This window comes from Dermacentor variabilis, chromosome 8 (genome assembly GCF_050947875.1).
Source record: "Dermacentor variabilis isolate Ectoservices chromosome 8, ASM5094787v1, whole genome shotgun sequence".
NCBI classification, from domain to species: domain Eukaryota; kingdom Metazoa; phylum Arthropoda; class Arachnida; order Ixodida; family Ixodidae; genus Dermacentor; species Dermacentor variabilis.
This window is the reverse complement of record NC_134575.1, coordinates 167,477,886-167,497,517: the sequence shown is the minus strand read 5'-3', so window position 1 is coordinate 167,497,517 and position 19,632 is coordinate 167,477,886.

Here is a 19,632-nt window from a genome sequence, read left to right as displayed (position 1 = left end):
TTGTTAGAAAGTGCATGTCGCCAGGACGTTCCTGGGACACCTTCTGGTTCACTTGACACTTCCTCAGGAAGCTCAATCTGTTCCATTGGAACATTTGAACGACATTTTCGGGAAATAGTTTATTGAGCAACACCTCCTCAAGGCACCCCAGTTCGAAGGCCACCTGCTTCAGCTGAAGGGCTAAAAGGTAGGATAGACTCAAATGAAAGGATTCCTTGGGAAACACTGACACTTGGTGTTGATTTAGCATGTCACAGGGGTAGCATGCAAGTGCTGTCTCCGAAAGCGCTATAGTGGTGAACATGGTGGAGGTGGTGCCAGTATTTTAAAACGTGGCAAGGACATGTGTACACCGGGTGCTTCCCCCCCCCCCCCCCCCCCCGAGTCACTTTTGATTTCAGCCAATGCACGAAGGTGACACGATTGTTCGCATGGCGGCCACAAAATCTTGTTTATTCAACCTTTGATTGTTTGGCGAGATAGTGTTTGAGGGAATTCAATCTGTATTAGCATTGCTATATGTTGGTATTTGAACTTGGGTAACGATTTAGCTATGGCAGACAAGGACAGAAGGGAACCGTAAACATGATATGCTATTGATTGGCCACCTAGCAACTGCAGTTCTGAAACCAACGAAACTCTTAATTGCAGACAGTAGAGCTGGGACTTATGCATGGCTAACATTACACTGCCATGAATATCAGATATTTGGTACAGAGGCATAGCGTTCCCATCGTCCTGGAGGGGGGTTCTCATGTGGAACTAACTATGCATCAAGGGAAGCACATGAAAGTTTATTTACGCATGGTTCAATCCTTTTGACCAAGATTACAGCAGAATGCTACCTATCCAGAACGAAATGCAGCAGGTAATTTGGGCTGCCTAAGGTATATGGCCGGAGGGGGCAGGGAAAGCAAGCACATTTTGTCCCCCATGATTGACACAAATGTCCTGCACATTTGCGCATCCAACTCAAATGCCTATACTGGCATTCGTTGGAACTTCCTCATCGCTGAAGTCTGCGACATGATTTATTAAGAGCACAAGAAAACAGACTTGCTACGAAAGAAACTATAAGACATGGGAAAAGCGCTACTGTGAACTGTTTATTCGTGTGTCTGCATTTGTGTTTATGTCTGTTTTCTTTGTCACTCTTAAATCATTTCATATGTGCACTAACAAAAAAAAAAGAAGTCATTTTAAGTCTGTGAACCAGTCATCGGTCCAGATTTCCTGGCGTACTACAACCTCCTATCTGATTGTCGCCCTGACCGCCTCATCGATGCGACAGCTCTTTGCCAGTCCAGTGTACGACCACCAATCGGCGCAGCGTCAAGGTACTTGTTGGAAATCCATCGCCTTAAAACACCATTCTTGCCGAATTTCACGACCTCACTTCTGGGGTAGGTATGTCATCTATTTCAACATGTCGCCTATTCGTTGCATCTTTTATTTTCGTCTAATATATCAGTGTGTGCCACATACATCACTGTCATAATTGTATTTAAATGTAGATTTTATGGATTTTTCAGTGAATGCTTTTAGGCCACTTTAAAGCCACATTACATACAGGGTCTGTTCTGAAAGTAGTAGAACTCATCTTACAAAAAGATATTCGTGAGAATGGTACAAACGATTAGAATTTTTCAAAGTAGCACCCTTCTGCACTTACACACTGCTGCCGACGAGTTTTCCCAGTTTTCGTACGCCTCCAGGAATGCCTGGACCAGAATGCTGTTTAGCTCCTTCGTCACGTCCTCTTGAACCGCCTCTAACAATCCGTGATGCTTCCCTTTGAGCGTCGATTTTATTCTCGGGAATATAAAAAAGTCTGCCGGGCCCAAGTCTGGGTTGTAGGGGGGCTGGGCAGCGTTGCCACCTTGTGCTGGGCAAGATACTCGACTACGCGGAACGTTGTGTGGCTCGGCGCTTTGTCATGGTGCAGCTGCCAATTGTTGGCCAGAGATGGGCAGACACGAACATTGCGTTTTCACAGTTGTTTTTAGGACTTGCACGTAAAAAAAAACTGCATTAACTGTTTGTCTGGGTGGTACGAACTCTTTGTGGATGACTCTGTCGATCAAAAAAAATTGGCTGAAGGCTTAGATTGGTTAAGCCTGGAAGATTGCGAAAGCAATACCCTTGGCTGCGCCTTGGTTTGGCTGATGGTGTGGACATAGTTGCCCTTTGTTAAACTTATGGCTATACATTGTTTTGCTTGGTTTCTGCTATTGATATCCTTGGTACACTTATGACTTATCTATGTTATGGATTCATCTTATCTATACATGGATTCATAGCGGTGCTCAAAGCTTCGCCTCCACCATCAATGCCGCGAGCTGGGGCCGCGTCTCTCGGTCTGGCGTGACGTCACACCAGCGAGCGCCCTCTCTCGGTAGCGCCGCGCAAGGCCTCGCTTCCACCATCGATGCCGCGAGCTCAGGCCCCGTCTCTCGGTCTGGCGTGACGTCACACCAGCGAGCGCCCTCTCTCGGTAGTGCCGCAGCAGCGGCGCGCAAGGCTTCTCCACCATCGATGCCGTCAGCTGGGGCCCCGTCTCTCGGTCTGGCGTGACGTCACACCAACGAGCGCCCTCTCTCGGTAGTGCCGCAGCAGCGGCGCGCAAGGCTTCTCCTCCACCATCGATGCCGCGAGCTGGGGCCCAGTCTCTCGGTCTGGCGTGACGTCACACGGTCACGTGACGCGCAGCTGTGTAAGGAGGCGCCATGACCACCGATGGGCCGAAAGTGCGAGCAGTATTGCTTTCGCAATAAAAGCAAATGAGCATGGACTTTTGCTTGGATTTACTCATTCGTGCTTTCTTGGGGCATGGGGAAGGAGGGGTGTGCCATTCTGAGCTCTGCTGCTTGCTCTCCGGGTCGTAATCAAACACGCACGTCTCGTTACCGCTCACTACATTGTCCAAAAAGTCTGGGTCCGCATTCACATGAAGAAAATCCTGGCAGATCGCTTTCCGATTGGCCTTTTGTTCCTCTGACAACACTCGCAGCACAAACTTTGCGCACACTTTCTTCATGGCTAAGTTTTCGGTCACGATCTCAAAGACGGGTTTGAGGGATGCTAAAGTCATCAGCAATCGTTCTGATACTCGTCCTACGATCACTGTTCAGTAAATTTTTCACTCGCGACACATTTTAGTTGGTCTTGCTGATCGAAGGGCGTCCGGAGCCCGGCCGTCCTCTTCCACTCTTTCCCTACCTTCTCGGAACAGCTTCTGCCACTCAAAAACCTGATCTACTCATGGCAGCATCACCGTAGGCCTCCTCCTTAATCATGTCGTCAGTCGTTTTGCCCGTTTTATCAAGCTTTACAGAAAATTTGATCGCGTATCGCTGATTCAGTAAACGCTCCATGACTCTGTGACGAAGCGTTTTGACAGGTGTTCACAGCTAGTACAAACAACCTGCTCACTTTGGCGGCCGAGAGCCGACTGTCGATCTTTCCCAGCGTTCCCAATATCCCCCTTCACCGATCCTGTGCGCGCAGACTGCCTCTTGTCCGCTTGTTCGCCCAGGAAAAAAACCAGTCCTACCAATTTCACAACAGACCCTGTATACCACTTTACACTGGCCACCACATCGACTACATCATACGTTTGTCTAGCGCTCTTTGGCCCTTGCGCCATAAAACACTAATCATTATCATCACAACTTAATAATCCCATCTAGTTTATATTACGTTTTGGTTGGTGTAGGATGACTGAGTGCCGTTATAGTCGAATACAATTTGAGTCTGCAGTGAAGCCCCGCCTATGCCCACATAACTGCCAGCCACTGTTCCTCCACGAGGCTGCAAATAGTTTGTACTTCAAACTTTTCCTGTTACCTAAATAAGGCAGTAACAACACGTATAAAATTATAAGCACGTAATTTTGTACATTTTCGCTCGTCTGTTATAGTGGAACGGTGAAAGCCTAATTCTTAATTGAACTGAAATAAAACGCTTGCTTCACTGCAACTATTTATTATTAAGTTTCACTTTAGTTGGCAGTGAAGTTGCGTGAGTAAAACGTGGTCAGAAGTGAAATGAACTGTACCGCAGACTTTTGAAGAGTGATAATGCTCAGACTGTATACACTTTGATCATGTCTGTTGCACACCTCATCACTTCTGCCGATGAAAAGCCTCTTCAAGAACAGCAGACGCTCGGGAGCCATCAAGTACGACGCCATTTTGAAATGGTTGCATGACGATTTTGTTTGCTTCTGTAATATTGGCCTCGAGCTCCACCACTGGAAAAGCTGGCGCCACCGTCGGCGTGACGTGCTAGGAGGGATCACGTGGAAACAGCGGCCGCGTCGGCTGCTTCGGGCGCGCCGAAGCGAGCTGAAAACGAGTTTAAATTCCCTGGTACGCTGCGGTCCTCATTTAGTGGCGAAATTTTCCCGCTTCGAGTGTCTCCGTTACAACGCTTCAAAGCACTACAATAGGTAGTGGCTGCCTTTGAAGGCGCGCAACATGTATGGTAGGCTACTGCTCGGTTCCGCAGGGCCTGACGCACGTAACGGAGGCCGGTGTCAGCCTTATTCACACGTAGCCGCAGGACAAGAAGCTGCTTGAAGCTTGGCTCGCGAAACATAAAACCGGCAAACAGTCATCGGCTACAACTCGGGTTTGCAGGAAGCACAGACGCGAGGAAGATTTCTGCTACGGCGCCCGGTCTGCGATGTTCTGAAAACGCGCACTGAGACTCTCACCCGAGTCCGCTGCCCGACTAATGTCATGACGGTTTAGTCTATGAACTTTTCGATGCTATAGATATTCGCAAGTTCAGTGGAGTGGAAAGGCAGCGGTAAGAAGCACATTTAAAAAAAGCATGGCATATGGTCATGTTTGTGTTATGAACTAATGCACTGGATTACAAAAAAGGAGCAGCGGGAAATTGCACGCTGAGAACACCGATAAACATACAGTGCGACGCAACTCGAAAAATAATATTGAAAGGTAAAAGAATTTAGAAGAAAAAAAAGATTGAATCGTCGCGACGGGACATCACAGGCGTCGAAGTCTCTACAATGAAATTATTTTTGAACAGCTCTAATAGCGCCCACGCAACAATGGTTGCTTGTATACTGTCAAATGCTCATATTCTGCGGCCTAAAGCTCATGGCACGGTGCGAAAACGCGCGCGCGGAGAAAGCGAAACAGTGCGCGGACAAGCATGCAGACGCGCAGTCGGTCGCTGCGAATCTGCGCGATCGCTGCATTGAGGCTTCGTTCTATTACGCTCCATTTACTTATACAAACACTATAAGAACATATTTCACATAGTTTGCTCTCAGCGTTTACCTACCTTTCACGCAAGAAGCCGGTTCGGGAGACTCCATCGCGGCGACCGCGTGCAGCGGCGTTCACTGTACGTATTCGGTAAGGAGATGGCGTCTGTAAACGATTGTGTGCTTTTAGTTTGGCCAAGATTATTGTTTAGACAGTAAGAAACTTCTCTCGTTTCGAAAGTTCTTATGGGGAACCAGCGCTGGAGTTTTCACGGCGCCTGCAGCGCCGCCCTGGCGGTCAGAACGTGCACAATGCAGCCTCCCCCGCGGACGAAAATTGCGTTGCGTCCCGTTAAAGTCGAAGGAAAACAAAAGGGCGCCGACGATACTGTTGCGTATACAAGTGCCACAACTAAGTCGGGATGAGGGAGGATGTATCCTTCTGCGTCTTTCCATCTAAACCCTACGAACAAGAACGGAGGCGGCGTTGGATCCAAGCAGTCAGGCGAGCGGAGTAAGCTCCCGTCTTGTCGCCCTGTCAAGCGGTGTCGGGCTGGTTTCTAAATCAAATTTTGCGTGTATCCTTGGTTTATTCGATAGTGAAGACGGTCAGCCATGGCAGACAGTACCAAACAGCAGAATCTGCTGTCGGTATTTCGTCGGAAACAAAATGAGCAATAGCATGCACCATCCGGCATATGTACCATTTTTCCTTCGCAATGCCACCGCCAAGCCCTTTCCAACGCCACCGCACCAAGTGAACGATACGAAAGGTAAAAATTATCCATTCATTGCCAAGAATTATGTAGGAGGGAAGCTGGCTTGTAATACGAGTTGTATGCGCATAGTGCCGGCGCACGCGCGACTAAGCCACCTATGTGTTTATAAATATGCGCATGCGGATGAGGACTCGGCGCTGAGATGCATCCGGCAAATTAATGTAATTAGTGCTAAATGTAGCCAGAATTGTTACGGATCAAGCAGCCGAGCACTCAAACCTTTGCTTGCGCGAGTCAGCTGATGCGATAAAGCTTTCTTCTCCATTGACTGCTGTGGCGAAGTAACATCAGAATTTTTTATGTCTAGCCAGAGAAATATGGAATATCTTCAGGCCAACTAATACTTCCGAAACCATAGCGCAGCACGACCGGAGCCATAACTGCTAGATTTGCGAGGCAGGCAGCCACGCAAGCATGGCATCGATACACGACGCAACCGTTAAAGAAACACACGTGCTCGCCGCGACGCACTGTGAAAAATGTATAAAGCTTAAAAAGCTTCTTTCGTCATTTCTTCACTTGATGGCGCTAGCTTCTTTACAAAAACTCCACTTGAAGCGGCGCGAAAACGGAAACATACGAACTATAATACGGCTGCGTATGCGTGTGTCGTCTGGTTGTGTGGCTGGAATATGCCGCGTTTCGTCGCCAGGGCGGCGTGCAACGCACTCTTTTCGACGCGCCGCCTATCCAGCGCTGGTTCCCCATAGACCAGAACACGATAGCCTCGCACCCAGACTGACCGAACGCATACTCTCGCACCCGGGTTGCCCGGTCGACCGGCGCCATTTTGTACTGGGCTGCCAAAGTGTGTTCGCCGGCGACCGGCACACATGGTAAGCGTCAGCTCTAGGCCTCCAAAGTGCGGAAATGTGCCCGTTCACGCGGATCCAAAGTACAAGAAGTCATCTGGGCATCATTGCGTCGTGTTTGGATGCCAAAACAACTAGCGCAAAAGGAGCAGGTTGCTTAGCGCTGTTTGCGAAGAGCACAACACACGTAGGGAATCGTGCCGGTGCGGTGTTTTCAGCCTGCACCGATTTCCATCCGCAACGATGAATGCCAAGCTGCGCCACCGGTGGATAGCTGCAGTGAATAGGAAGAACTACCAACAAAGTGAAAATGCACGAGTGAGTATTCGATCTCTGTATATTTTGGTGCCACGTTCAACTTTGCGCCCTACGAACGTAATATGTGTAACACGCAGGTTTGCTCCGAGCACTTTCTGGACAACAAGCCTACAGAGCAGAATTCCGTGCCGGTGCTTCGCCTTGGCTATAACAAGCCTTTTCGTGTTTTCAGTCATGCTGAGCTCCCGACGGTTAAGCGGAACAGTTGAGTTTGCGGTTAGCGATACTTGCAGCTGGTGCACGGCATGACCATTAAGCGTGAACGACAAGTTGTAGGCAATAGAATGTTGTCCTGCTGGTGAGCGTTATTGCTATGAAAGTAAACCGAAGTCTGCTCGTCACGTAGCATACGTCCACAAAAACGTAAACGACGACTGCTCGTCGCCGAAGGTGTTCGTGCAGCGCGCCTGTCTTTACGAGCCGGTGTTGCAGGTGTCATTCGTAACGAATTCATTTGAGCTTCCTGAGCTCTAAACTGCGTGCGGGCTGTTATGCGGGGTAAAGCGCGAGATTTTTCCGTTCATATAGCGAGGAAAATAAGGTGGTTAGTTATTGTTGTATTTTGTAACAAAATTTTGCTAGTTCTCGCCATTTTTTTTTACTGTTTTCTAAGGGAGCGCCAACAATCCGATATGGCCTCGCACATGCGAAACAGGTCTGATACCAGGTAGCTGCAGTTGGTGGGGCTAATTTATTGCAGGTGCGGTTGTTGTATTGTACAAAGGGGTCCCTGATGATGCAGCTTTAAGTAGGGATGGTAATTTTATGTGCCCTGTCATGGTTTTTGCAGCAGCTGTACAACACCTGCATCTGTCATGCTCACCCTGTTATACGGGCTTTGACTGCACATGTAGTTTAGCATTAACTACTGTAGGACCTCATTTTCCATTGGGTGCAGGTTTAGCTTCGTACTCTGCTTGTTCGAGTGCTGTAGGCTTGTGTTCTGAATGTTGTACTCTTACGTAGTTGCACGATACAATTGGCCTGGTGTATTTTTCACTTTGAGAGGACTTTATATCTTCGCAACAGTGATGGCATGGGAATTACAGCCGTTCTTACTATAACATATATTTTGTTTTCAATGTGCAGGTGGTGAAGGGCAGGCGTCTGCTAATCAGGCAGTCTATAAGCCCAGTCATACGACTTCGCCAGTTGGTTTCCAAACGCGGCCAACCCAGTAGTGACCATGACAAACAAGACCAAAATGAAAGTGCAGAGGACAATGTTCTGCGTGCTTTAATAATATATGGCACCAACACAGTGCTGTATATTTCTTCACAAGTTACGTGCCAAAAATGCGGAGATATTACAGCTCACACGTGTTCTAGCATATAGCGCGCGGTTTCTACAAACGTAATAGCGTACTTGCCCGATGTATTCGCTTCTGCAGCCTGCACAGCGCTCAGTGTGGCCATTGCGGACTTGCATGAGGTCTTGAAGTTTGATTGGATCGAGACAGCGAAAATGACAGGTTAGAAAATACGCGACACACGCCTTCCGGCCAGCTGAAAAACCCAAGTTTCGCTTTTGCGCCGGGTCGCACCACAGAACACCTATACAAACTTAGAGAAGGGAAACTGTACTTTCCACAGTGCTACGGAAATAAGCGTAGCGGTGGCGTCGTGAACTAAAGTATGGGACCACAGGTGGCGCTGTACAACCGGAAACGGGGTACAGCGCCGAATTTAGCAGACGCGGTGGGGTCTAGCTTCACGTGCAGGTCGTGCGAGGGCGTCAGGGAAGCCGTCCAAAAACTGGAAGAGAATTGGGCGGCTAAGTTTGAAGAGCTTAATGCCCCAACCACTGGCACGCGCCGAAAGCTTCGGCGCGCGCTGGCAAGCGAACGCGTCGCTTCGCTTCGGCTGGAGGGAAAGGGCGCGCAACCACTGGAGACAAGCTCCGACGCGCGCCGAAGCTCGCTCCTCGGCTGCGGCGCACTGTTGCTGGACTATTCCGTCTTCATACGTCAAAGTCCGGCCTAAAACAGCCTGCTCTAAACTAAGCTTGAAACAATAAGGTTGTGATCTGTATGTGCTTTTAGATACAAAAAACACGTTTGCATAATGAATATACACCTGCCGCAACAGTTCGTTTTTATTTTTGAAGTAACAATAGTGTACAAAATATCGACATCAGCGCTCGCGCGTCGTCTGTCTGCAAGATCGCTTTGCAAACACCTGCACGACGATGCCATATATCAAAAACTGTTGTACCATTTCATTTTTTGGTAGCTTATTGCACAGCCAACTATGTAAGAATTAGGCGTGCAATGGTATAACTGAAAAGAATCTGTGTTGGAAATATTGCCACGTAGTAGTGACGGTAAATAAATAGTGCCGGCTCAATGGCAACGATAGCGGCGAGCAATGTCGGCAATCGTAGAAAATCTCATCTGCGGGTCAAGCGCGTCGGTTTGCATACGTCAGTCGTCGAAAGTTACAGCCTATTCGCTGGTGCCCGCGCGCCTTCCAGAAACTACAACACAACTCGTGTCGCGTATGCAATCAGATTAGCAAGGTTCGTCGACAACAGACAGAACCATCGATAACATTCGCGAAACTTCCGATACGTTCAGGCGCATCCTGCACCGAGCGATAACGTTTTAACATTTTTTAGCCGGTGAAATACGGTAACCGGATAGAGATAAAGCATCCGTGTCAATATAATTATGCTTGTTGGTGCATGAGAGAAACGTGAAAAAGTGGCTTCTGAGAAAATCAGCAAAACAGAATTGAAACACCTGTAGCACTCACAAAAAAAAAAAAAAACGAATAGCTAAAATGTATGTAATTCGTATCTTGTCTCCCCCCAATTCTTGATTCTGCCAAATCTAGCCCATGGAGCACCTCTATTATTCTAGGTTGTTTTGATGCATCAACACCGCATCTGGAGGCCTTCACATTGAGTTTATTGCTACAAAACATTTTCACAGTGTAAGGGCCATGTTCTATTGTAACTGGTTTCCACATATCAAGTTTGCCTTTCTTTACATTAATGAAATGACATACCGTCAGATAATACAAGCTTGAGAATTAGAGGGTTTTAATAGGAGTCTTTTGTTGCCCTTTGCCAAGTCGTACTATTGAAGCACTTATTCACATGCATGGGAGCAGCTCATTTGCATAGTATAAGAAATATATAAACAGGTTATTTTCACAATTTATACACTTCGTCACCACAAAAAGAAAAATTGCAGTTTATTGTTTTCAGCCTGCTATGACGTCTTGACTGAGAAAGATATATTCAATTTGTTCTGCGAGGCACGCAATAATTGCTGAGGCATATTTTATTGCACAAAACTGCATACAGTAGCCAGCCATTATTAAAACTCAGAAGAAATTAATAGCACAATGCATATGATCGGGCACATAGCATATTATTGCACTTTCCCAATTCATGCCAGAACGACGACCACAGGCGTCCTTCTCTAACAAGGTCAGCATCCATCGTGCCTCCTAACCTCCCTACCTTTCATTTATCATTTTCTCTCTCACTTCTTAATTCATGCCCTTTTTTTAATTGCACAAAAGCTACTGCACTAAAATAGTATACTAGTACATACTTAAAAAGCACAATTTTATATTACGATAATAATCAATCATTCAAATTTTCATTGTAGTGCCCAGGAACAGCTAGAGAGCCTTTGTACTGGTGCACTTAACGAGCTTTAAGGAATGTATAATGTCATGGACCACCTTATACAGGAACAAAAGGTGCGATTAATTAAGACTTGAATCTAGAGGTGCGAGTTGAAGTATATTTGAGAAGGCTCAACTGTGGTTGCCAGAATGGCAAAAGTGGTGCTTGAAGATAGACATCATTTTATTCTGGATGCGTTCAATGAGGTCAGAATTAGATTTGCTCATTGCACCCCCCTCCTACAGAGGCATACTCTAGTAGTTGGAGGCAAACAGCAGAATTTCAGAAACACAACAGGTGAGTGGAAATCATGCAATATACGGCAAGCAATTCCAAGAGCGTGAAGGGCATCTTGTGTAATTATCTATGTGAAGAGAAGCTTAGCATTTTGTCGAAGTACACACCAAGATCTTTCATTTCATCGACCCTAAGGAGTGGAGCATCACGTAGGGTGTATCAAAATTTCACATGGTGCGTTTTGTGCATATAACTTAATGCCCTAGTGTTGGAAGCATTTAAGAGTACTTATTTTTTCTGCACCAGTTTGAGAGTGAAAAAATGTCTTTTTGGAAGTCGATGCAGTGGTGAACACTGTTGACAGTCTGAAATAGTTTTAAGTTGTCGGCACACAAAGTCATGCTGTTCATTTATTAAAATGCTCTTAGCACTAACAGAAGGCGAGGAATCCCATATCGATTCAAACACCTGACGCACTGAAGAGGATAGATATAGGTCGGCAGTTAGTAACTGCACATCCAGCACCTGATTTGTGCATGGGCAATGCTCATGCTACCTTCCGAGTGCTAGAAGAGGTACTAGACTTTAGGGAACTATTGAAGATGCTTGTGAGAACGAGGAACAAGTATGCTTCCATACGTCTTAACCCTTTCGGACACCACTTTATCTCGTTGATTGAAAAGTTGCTTTCACCACATCTCTTGCATACTCAGAATCGTAGAAAGTGTACAGCTGCAGCAAATATTAAGAATTTTCAATTGTTTAGCGAGTTTTGTCAAGTTTACAAAATTTAGACTCCATGCGAAAACTCACTACAGGAACACAAAATATGAGAACATGTACTATATTGTGTTTTGAAAAGCTTGAAAAGCACTTATCCAGCCACTTGACAATTATGCCTGGTGCATGACATTGTAAAAAACAATGAAAGAAGTGAACTCGCTACATACAACGTACTGACACAGAGTAACAACACCCAGCCGTCTACCTTCCCACTAATTTTGTTAAAACATTCTGCACGTTATTCAAAATTGCAGCACAGTTCCAATAATAAGTGTTTCAAGATGTATGAAACACATTTTAAATACCATTACTTTCATCAGTGCTTTTGCTATTGATGCACGCTCCTGCTGTGCCCAATTGTGTAGACAGCGTCTCAAAGGGTTAAGCTCTGTGGGGGAAATACCATCAGCACCACAAGAAAGGGAAAGTTTAAGGCAAAGTTTAAGGCACTTCATATACTTGGAAACGAGGTTTTCATTGACTGTTAGCATACACTGCGCCAGACTGAGAAGGAAGGTTACTTGAAGCATATTTCACACTATATAGCAAACAGAAATGTTCTGCAAAGGCATTAGCAGTGTTCGAGACAACACCACTATTTTCATGAAGAAGACGTACATCTTTGGCACTCTTTTTAGAAGGGAGAGCCCACAAAGCTCCAGAAATATTTTGAATTATGTGTCACGCTGGCTTCAACACAATCAACGTGGTCAAAGTGATGATTCTAATAATAACAATAATAATAATAACAACAATAATAATCTTAGTGGTAACTTGGCACACTAGACTAAAAAGAAGGCTGATGCCTGTATGTTAGAGCATCTTATAACCAGCCATCTAGAGCAGGAATTTGCAGGATGCAGAAGACACTTCCTTCCTCTCCATGTGCACATACACTTGCTCAATAACACAGCACGGCACACACGCACACATTTCACAGGTGCACAACACACACGAGTGCCAATTCAGTCTGGCTCCAAGGAAGGAGAATCCAAATCGCCAGGGGGGTGGAGAGAAAGCTCTGCATGCCAGATATAATCATGGAGTTGTGGTGTCGGGCCATAGAGGCGCGATGAGGGCTCAGACTGTGCTGACCACTTGTTCAGACGAACTGAAGAAATATTAGTGCTGTCCAGAGAGTCGTCAAGCACCCTGCAGTATAGACTAGTGCAATGTTGTGCTGGTATTGCAGGGTGTGCTACTTGAGGGGTTTGAGGTAATCCTCGAAGGCTGGCATGAGCTTGTGACAACCGAAAAGACGGGAGTAAAGGGTGCGTATTGTCCGGCGCTGAACAAGCTTGAGTTTGTTAGCATCGCGAGTTTGGTACGGGAACTATACTGATGAGCAGTACTCAAGTCGTGACAGAATGATAGAAGTGTAGAGTGCTCGGAAAACCTTAGGTCATCAGGGAAGGGAGACGCGACACAAACCCAAGAAAGGGCTGGTGCTTACATACAGTGCTGGTGACATATGCGGAAAAGTTGAGAGAACAGCTAAATGCTACACCCAGAATGGGAAGGGCCCGAACAGTCTTTATAGAAGTGCCTCCAAGGAAGAAGGTTGGACGTGCAGCAGTTTCGTTGTGGCTGATACGCATGGCAGCACTTTTTACGGTGCTACTACAAAGTTTGATCCCAGTCGTTCACCTTTACGGAATGTATTTATTGTAAGCACATATGCTGTGCATCGGCATATTGTTGTTGTGGAAGCATTAACTTGTTAATCAAACACATTCTGCGCAGATGCATTAGTAACTTGGTTTTGAGTAGATCTTTGTCCTGACTACGCGGCGAAGCGGAACGTCGCGCAGCGATTATGTCTACTGCCGATGCTAGAAGTTTGCCGACGCGCGGCGAAGCTGCGCCGGCGTGCACCAATGAGAGGCTGCGACGAGTCGCACGCGTCAACCAATCGAAGGCTGCGCAGCCTCCGGCTGCTATGCCTGTAATGGCCGCCCAAGCGGAGGCTCCGGCATCAACGATCGTCCGAGTTTTTTGGACGCACGACGCGCGCGACAGTGTTCCTAAAAGACAGTGTTGTAATAGTAGGCCGACAACGACACGACCGACCGACCGACGACAGTGGGTTGTGGCAGTGCGACGTGGATCCGAAGCGACTTCGAACGACGCCGACTAATCCAACCTGCCCACTGGGTTCCGCCGGGCTCAGTGTGATCGTCTGCTAAAACAGCCAACCGAATCACGATTACCGCAACGTCTGTGCTTGTTGTGTGTGTATTTTGTTGTGCCCAAAACGAATGGAAACATGTTTACGAGTTCCGAAGTCTGGATAATCAGCACTCGCGTATCGCCGATGTTGTTTACGTTAGGCGTAGGCCTAGCGGGTCCATCGAGTTCGTAACTGACGAGTGAACGAGGCCAGCTAAGAAACTCTGTCGAAGGAAGTGAATTTTCAGGTCCGTTTGGTGCTGCAGTGATTTAAAATATGGCACTCCTGACTTCGTATGATGTGTGATGTGGTGAATGAACCGTGTGGAAGTTGGGTTGGTCAACCGCGGCGTGTTTCGTGTGGTGTCGGTTGACTCAAGTGTCACGGCCAAGCTCTGCGCTGTTTCCAGTGGTAAAGATAACTTCCGAAAGCGAAATACACTAGTAGACGAACTATTACAAGTACTTACATAATCAGCCGTGCCGCCTGTTTCAGCTGACACTGCGCTCTTCTATTCGGCATGTGAATCCAGTTCAGTGCAAGTTCACTGTACTCATTCACTCACTTCTTTCTAGTGCGTCCGTCTTTTGGGCTAGTTGGGCATAAATCGCTCGTGTAGCAATCAAGAACACTGACGCACTGAAGCATACGTGACAATGCAGTCATGTTTGAGTCAGTGTGTCGTTATAGTTGAGCACTGCAAAAAGAAATTATCTGTTTGCAACGTGTGCCCTGTGTGCAGTGCATAGCAGGACCTGCATCATGCAAGACCTATGCGTGTAGCAGCGTATACCACGATTGCTTCGATGCCCGCTTCAGAAGCAGCAAGTACTGAGTCAATGAAACTGTAATTGATTTTTTATCTCACTTTTTGCTTATGGAAAGTAGATGGTGTGAGTGCATTGTGGGGAAGGTGAAAAGGTGTCGTCAGTGTTTTGTGCAGTCAGTATGCTTAAACTGCTGGAATCCCTTCAGCTTCTACTAAAATGTTTCTTGCTGCGATACTATAAATTGTAGTCAGGACAAAGATCTACTCAAAACCAAGTTACTAATGCATCTGCGCAGAATGTGTTTGATTAACAAGTTAATGCTTCCACAACAACAATATGCCGATGCACAGCATATGTGCTTACAATAAATACATTCCGTAAAGGTGAACGACTGGGATCAAACTTTGTAGTAGCACCGTAAAAAGTGCTGCCATGCGTATCAGCCACAACGAAACTGCTGCACGTCCAACCTTCTTCCTTGGAGGCACTTCTATAAAGACTGTTCGGGCCCTTCCCATTCTGGGTGTAGCATTTAGCTGTTCTCTCAACTTTTCCGCATATGTCACCAGCACTGTATGTAAGCACCAGCCCTTTCTTGGGTTTGTGTCGCGTCTCCCTTCCCTGATGACCTAAGGTTTTCCGAGCACTCTACACTTCTATCATTCTGTCACGACTTGAGTACTGCTCATCAGTATAGTTCCCGTACCAAACTCGCGATGCTAACAAACTCAAGCTTGTTCAGCGCCGGACAATACGCACCCTTTACTCCCGTCTTTTCGGTTGTCACAAGCTCATGCCAGCCTTCGAGGATTACCTCAAACCCCTCAAGTAGCACACCCTGCAATACCAGCACAACATTGCACTAGTCTATACTGCAGGGTGCTTGACGACTCTCTGGACAGCACTAATATTTCTTCAGTTCGTCTGAACAAGTGGTCAGCACAGTCTGAGCCCTCATCGCGCCTCTATGGCCCGACACCACAACTCCATGATTATATCTGGCATGCAGAGCTTTCTCTCCACCCCCCTGGCGATTTGGATTCTCCTTCCTTGGAGCCAGACTGAATTGGCACTCGTGTGTGTTGTGCACCTGTGAAATGTGTGCGTGTGTGCCGTGCTGTGTTATTGAGCAAGTGTATGTGCACATGGAGAGGAAGGAAGTGTCTTCTGCATCCTGCAAATTCCTGCTCTAGATGGCTGGTTATAAGATGCTCTAACATACAGGCATCAGCCTTCTTTTTAGTCTAGTGTGCCAAGTTACCACTAAGATTATTATTGTTGTTATTATTATTATTGTTATTATTAGAATCATCACTTTGACCACGTTGATTGTGTTGAAGCCAGCGTGACACATAATTCAAAATATTTCTGGAGCTTTGTGGGCTCTCCCTTCTAAAAAGAGTGCCAAAGATGTACGTCTTCTTCATGAAAATAGTGGTGTTGTCTCGAACACTGCTAATGCCTTTGCAGAACATTTCTGTTTGCTATATAGTGTGAAATATGCTTCAAGTAACCTTCCTTCTCAGTCTGGCGCAGTGTATGCTAACAGTCAATGAAAACCTCGTTTCCAAGTATATGAAGTGCCTTAAACTTTGCCTTAAACTTTCCCTTTCTTGTGGTGCTGATGGTATTTCCCCCACAGAGCTTAACCCTTTGAGACGCTGTCTACACAATTGGGCACAGCAGGAGCGTGCATCAATAGCAAAAGCACTGATGAAAGTAATGGTATTTAAAATGTGTTTCATACATCTTGAAACACTTATTATTGGAACTGTGCTGCAATTTTGAATAACGTGCAGAATGTTTTAACAAAATTAGTGGGAAGGTAGACGGCTGGGTGTTGTTACTCTGTGTCAGTACGTTGTATGTAGCGAGTTCACTTCTTTCATTGTTTTTTACAATGTCATGCACCAGGCATAATTGTCAAGTGGCTGGATAAGTGCTTTTCAAGCTTTTCAAAACACAATATAGTACATGTTCTCATATTTTGTGTTCCTGTAGTGAGTTTTCGCATGGAGTCTAAATTTTGTAAACTTGACAAAACTCGCTAAACAATTGAAAATTCTTAATATTTGCTGCAGCTGTACACTTTCTACGATTCTGAGTATGCAAGAGATGTGGTGAAAGCAACTTTTCAATCAACGAGATAAAGTGGTGTCCGAAAGGGTTAAGACGTATGGAAGCATACTTGTTCCTCGTTCTCACAAGCATCTTCAATAGTTCCCTAAAGTCTAGTACCTCTTCTAGCACTCGGAAGGTAGCATGAGCATTGCCCATGCACAAATCAGGTGCTGGATGTGCAGTTACTAACTGCCGACCTATATCTATCCTCTTCAGTGCGTCAGGTGTTTGAATCGATATGGGATTCCTCGCCTTCTGTTAGTGCTAAGAGCATTTTAATAAATGAACAGCATGACTTTGTGTGCCGACAACTTAAAACTATTTCAGACTGTCAACAGTGTTCACCACTGCATCGACTTCCAAAAAGACATTTTTTCACTCTCAAACTGGTGAAGAAAAAATAAGTACTCTTAAATGCTTCCAACACTAGGGCATTAAGTTATATGCACAAAACGCACCATGTGAAATTTTGATACACCCTACGTGATGCTCCACTCCTTAGGGTCGATGAAATGAAAGATCTTGGTGTGTACTTCGACAAAATGCTAAGCTTCTCTTCACATAGATAATTACACAAGATGCCCTTCACGCTCTTGGAATTGCTTGCCGTATATTGCATGATTTCCACTCACCTGTTGTGTTTCTGAAATTCTGCTGTTTGCCTCCAACTACTAGAGTATGCCTCTGTAGGAGGGGGGTGCAATGAGCAAATCTAATTCTGACCTCATTGAACGCATCCAGAATAAAATGATGTCTATCTTCAAGCACCACTTTTGCCATTCTGGCAACCACAGTTGAGCCTTCTCAAATATACTTCAACTCGCACCTCTAGATTCAAGTCTTAATTAATCGCACCTTTTGTTCCTGTATAAGGTGGTCCATGACATTATACATTCCTTAAAGCTCGTTAAGTGCACCAGTACAAAGGCTCTCTAGCTGTTCCTGGGCACTACAATGAAAATTTGAATGATTGATTATTATCGTAATATAAAATTGTGCTTTTTAAGTATGTACTAGTATACTATTTTAGTGCAGTAGCTTTTGTGCAATTAAAAAAAGGGCATGAATTAAGAAGTGAGAGAGAAAATGATAAATGAAAGGTAGGGAGGTTAGGAGGCACGATGGATGCTGACCTTGTTAGAGAAGGACGCCTGTGGTCGTCGTTCTGGCATGAATTGGGAAAGTGCAATAATATGCTATGTGCCCGATCATATGCATTGTGCTATTAATTTCTTCTGAGTTTTAATAATGGCTGGCTACTGTATGCAGTTTTGTGCAATAAAATATGCCTCAGCAATTATTGCGTGCCTCGCAGAACAAATTGAATATATCTTTCTCAGTCAAGACGTCATAGCAGGCTGAAAACAATAAACTGCAATTTTTCTTTTTGTGGTGACGAAGTGTATAAATTGTGAAAATAACCTGTTTATATATTTCTTATACTATGCAAATGAGCTGCTCCCATGCATGTGAATAAGTGCTTCAATAGTACGACTTGGCAAAGGGCAACAAAAGACTCCTATTAAAACCCTCTAATTCTCAAGCTTGTATTATCTGACGGTATGTCATTTCATTAATGTAAAGAAAGGCAAACTTGATATGTGGAAACCAGTTACAATAGAACATGGCCCTTACACCGTGAAAATGTTTTGTAGCAATAAACTCAATGTGAAGGCCTCCAGATGCGGTGTTGATGCATCAAAACAACCTAGAATAATAGAGGTGCTCCATGGGCTAGATTTGGCAGAATCAAGAATTGGGGGGAGACAAGATACGAATTACATACATTTTAGCTATTCGTTTTTTTTTTTTTTGTGAGTGCTACAGGTGTTTCAATTCTGTTTTGCTGATTTTCTCAGAAGCCACTTTTTCACGTTTCTCTCATGCACCAACAAGCATAATTATATTGACACGGATGCTTTATCTCTATCCGGTTACCGTATTTCACCGGCTAAAAAATGTTAAAACGTTATCGCTCGGTGCAGGATGCGCCTGAACGTATCGGAAGTTTCGCGAATGTTATCGATGGTTCTGTCTGTTGTCGACGAACCTTGCTAATCTGATTGCATACGCGACACGAGTTGTGTTGTAGTTTCTGGAAGGCGCGCGGGCACCAGCGAATAGGCTGTAACTTTCGACGACTGACGTATGCAAACCGACGCGCTTGACCCGCAGATGAGATTTTCTACGATTGCCGACATTGCTCGCCGCTATCGTTGCCATTGAGCCGGCACTATTTATTTACCGTCACTACTACGTGGCAATATTTCCAACACAGATTCTTTTCAGTTATACCATTGCACGCCTAATTCTTACATAGTTGGCTGTGCAATAAGCTACCAAAAAATGAAATGGTACAACAGTTTTTGATATATGGCATCGTCGTGCAGGTGTTTGCAAAGCGATCTTGCAGACAGACGACGCGCGAGCGCTGATGTCGATATTTTGTACACTATTGTTACTTCAAAAATAAAAACGAACTGTTGCGGCAGGTGTATATTCATTATGCAAACGTGTTTTTTGTATCTAAAAGCACATACAGATCACAACCTTATTGTTTCAAGCTTAGTTTAGAGCAGGCTGTTTTAGGCCGGACTTTGACGTATGAAGACGGAATAGTCCAGCAACAGTGCGCCGCAGCCGAGGAGCGAGCTTCGGCGCGCGTCGGAGCTTGTCTCCAGTGGTTGCGCGCCCTTTCCCTCCAGCCGAAGCGAAGCGACGCGTTCGCTTGCCAGCGCGCGCCGAAGCTTTCGGCGCGTGCCAGTGG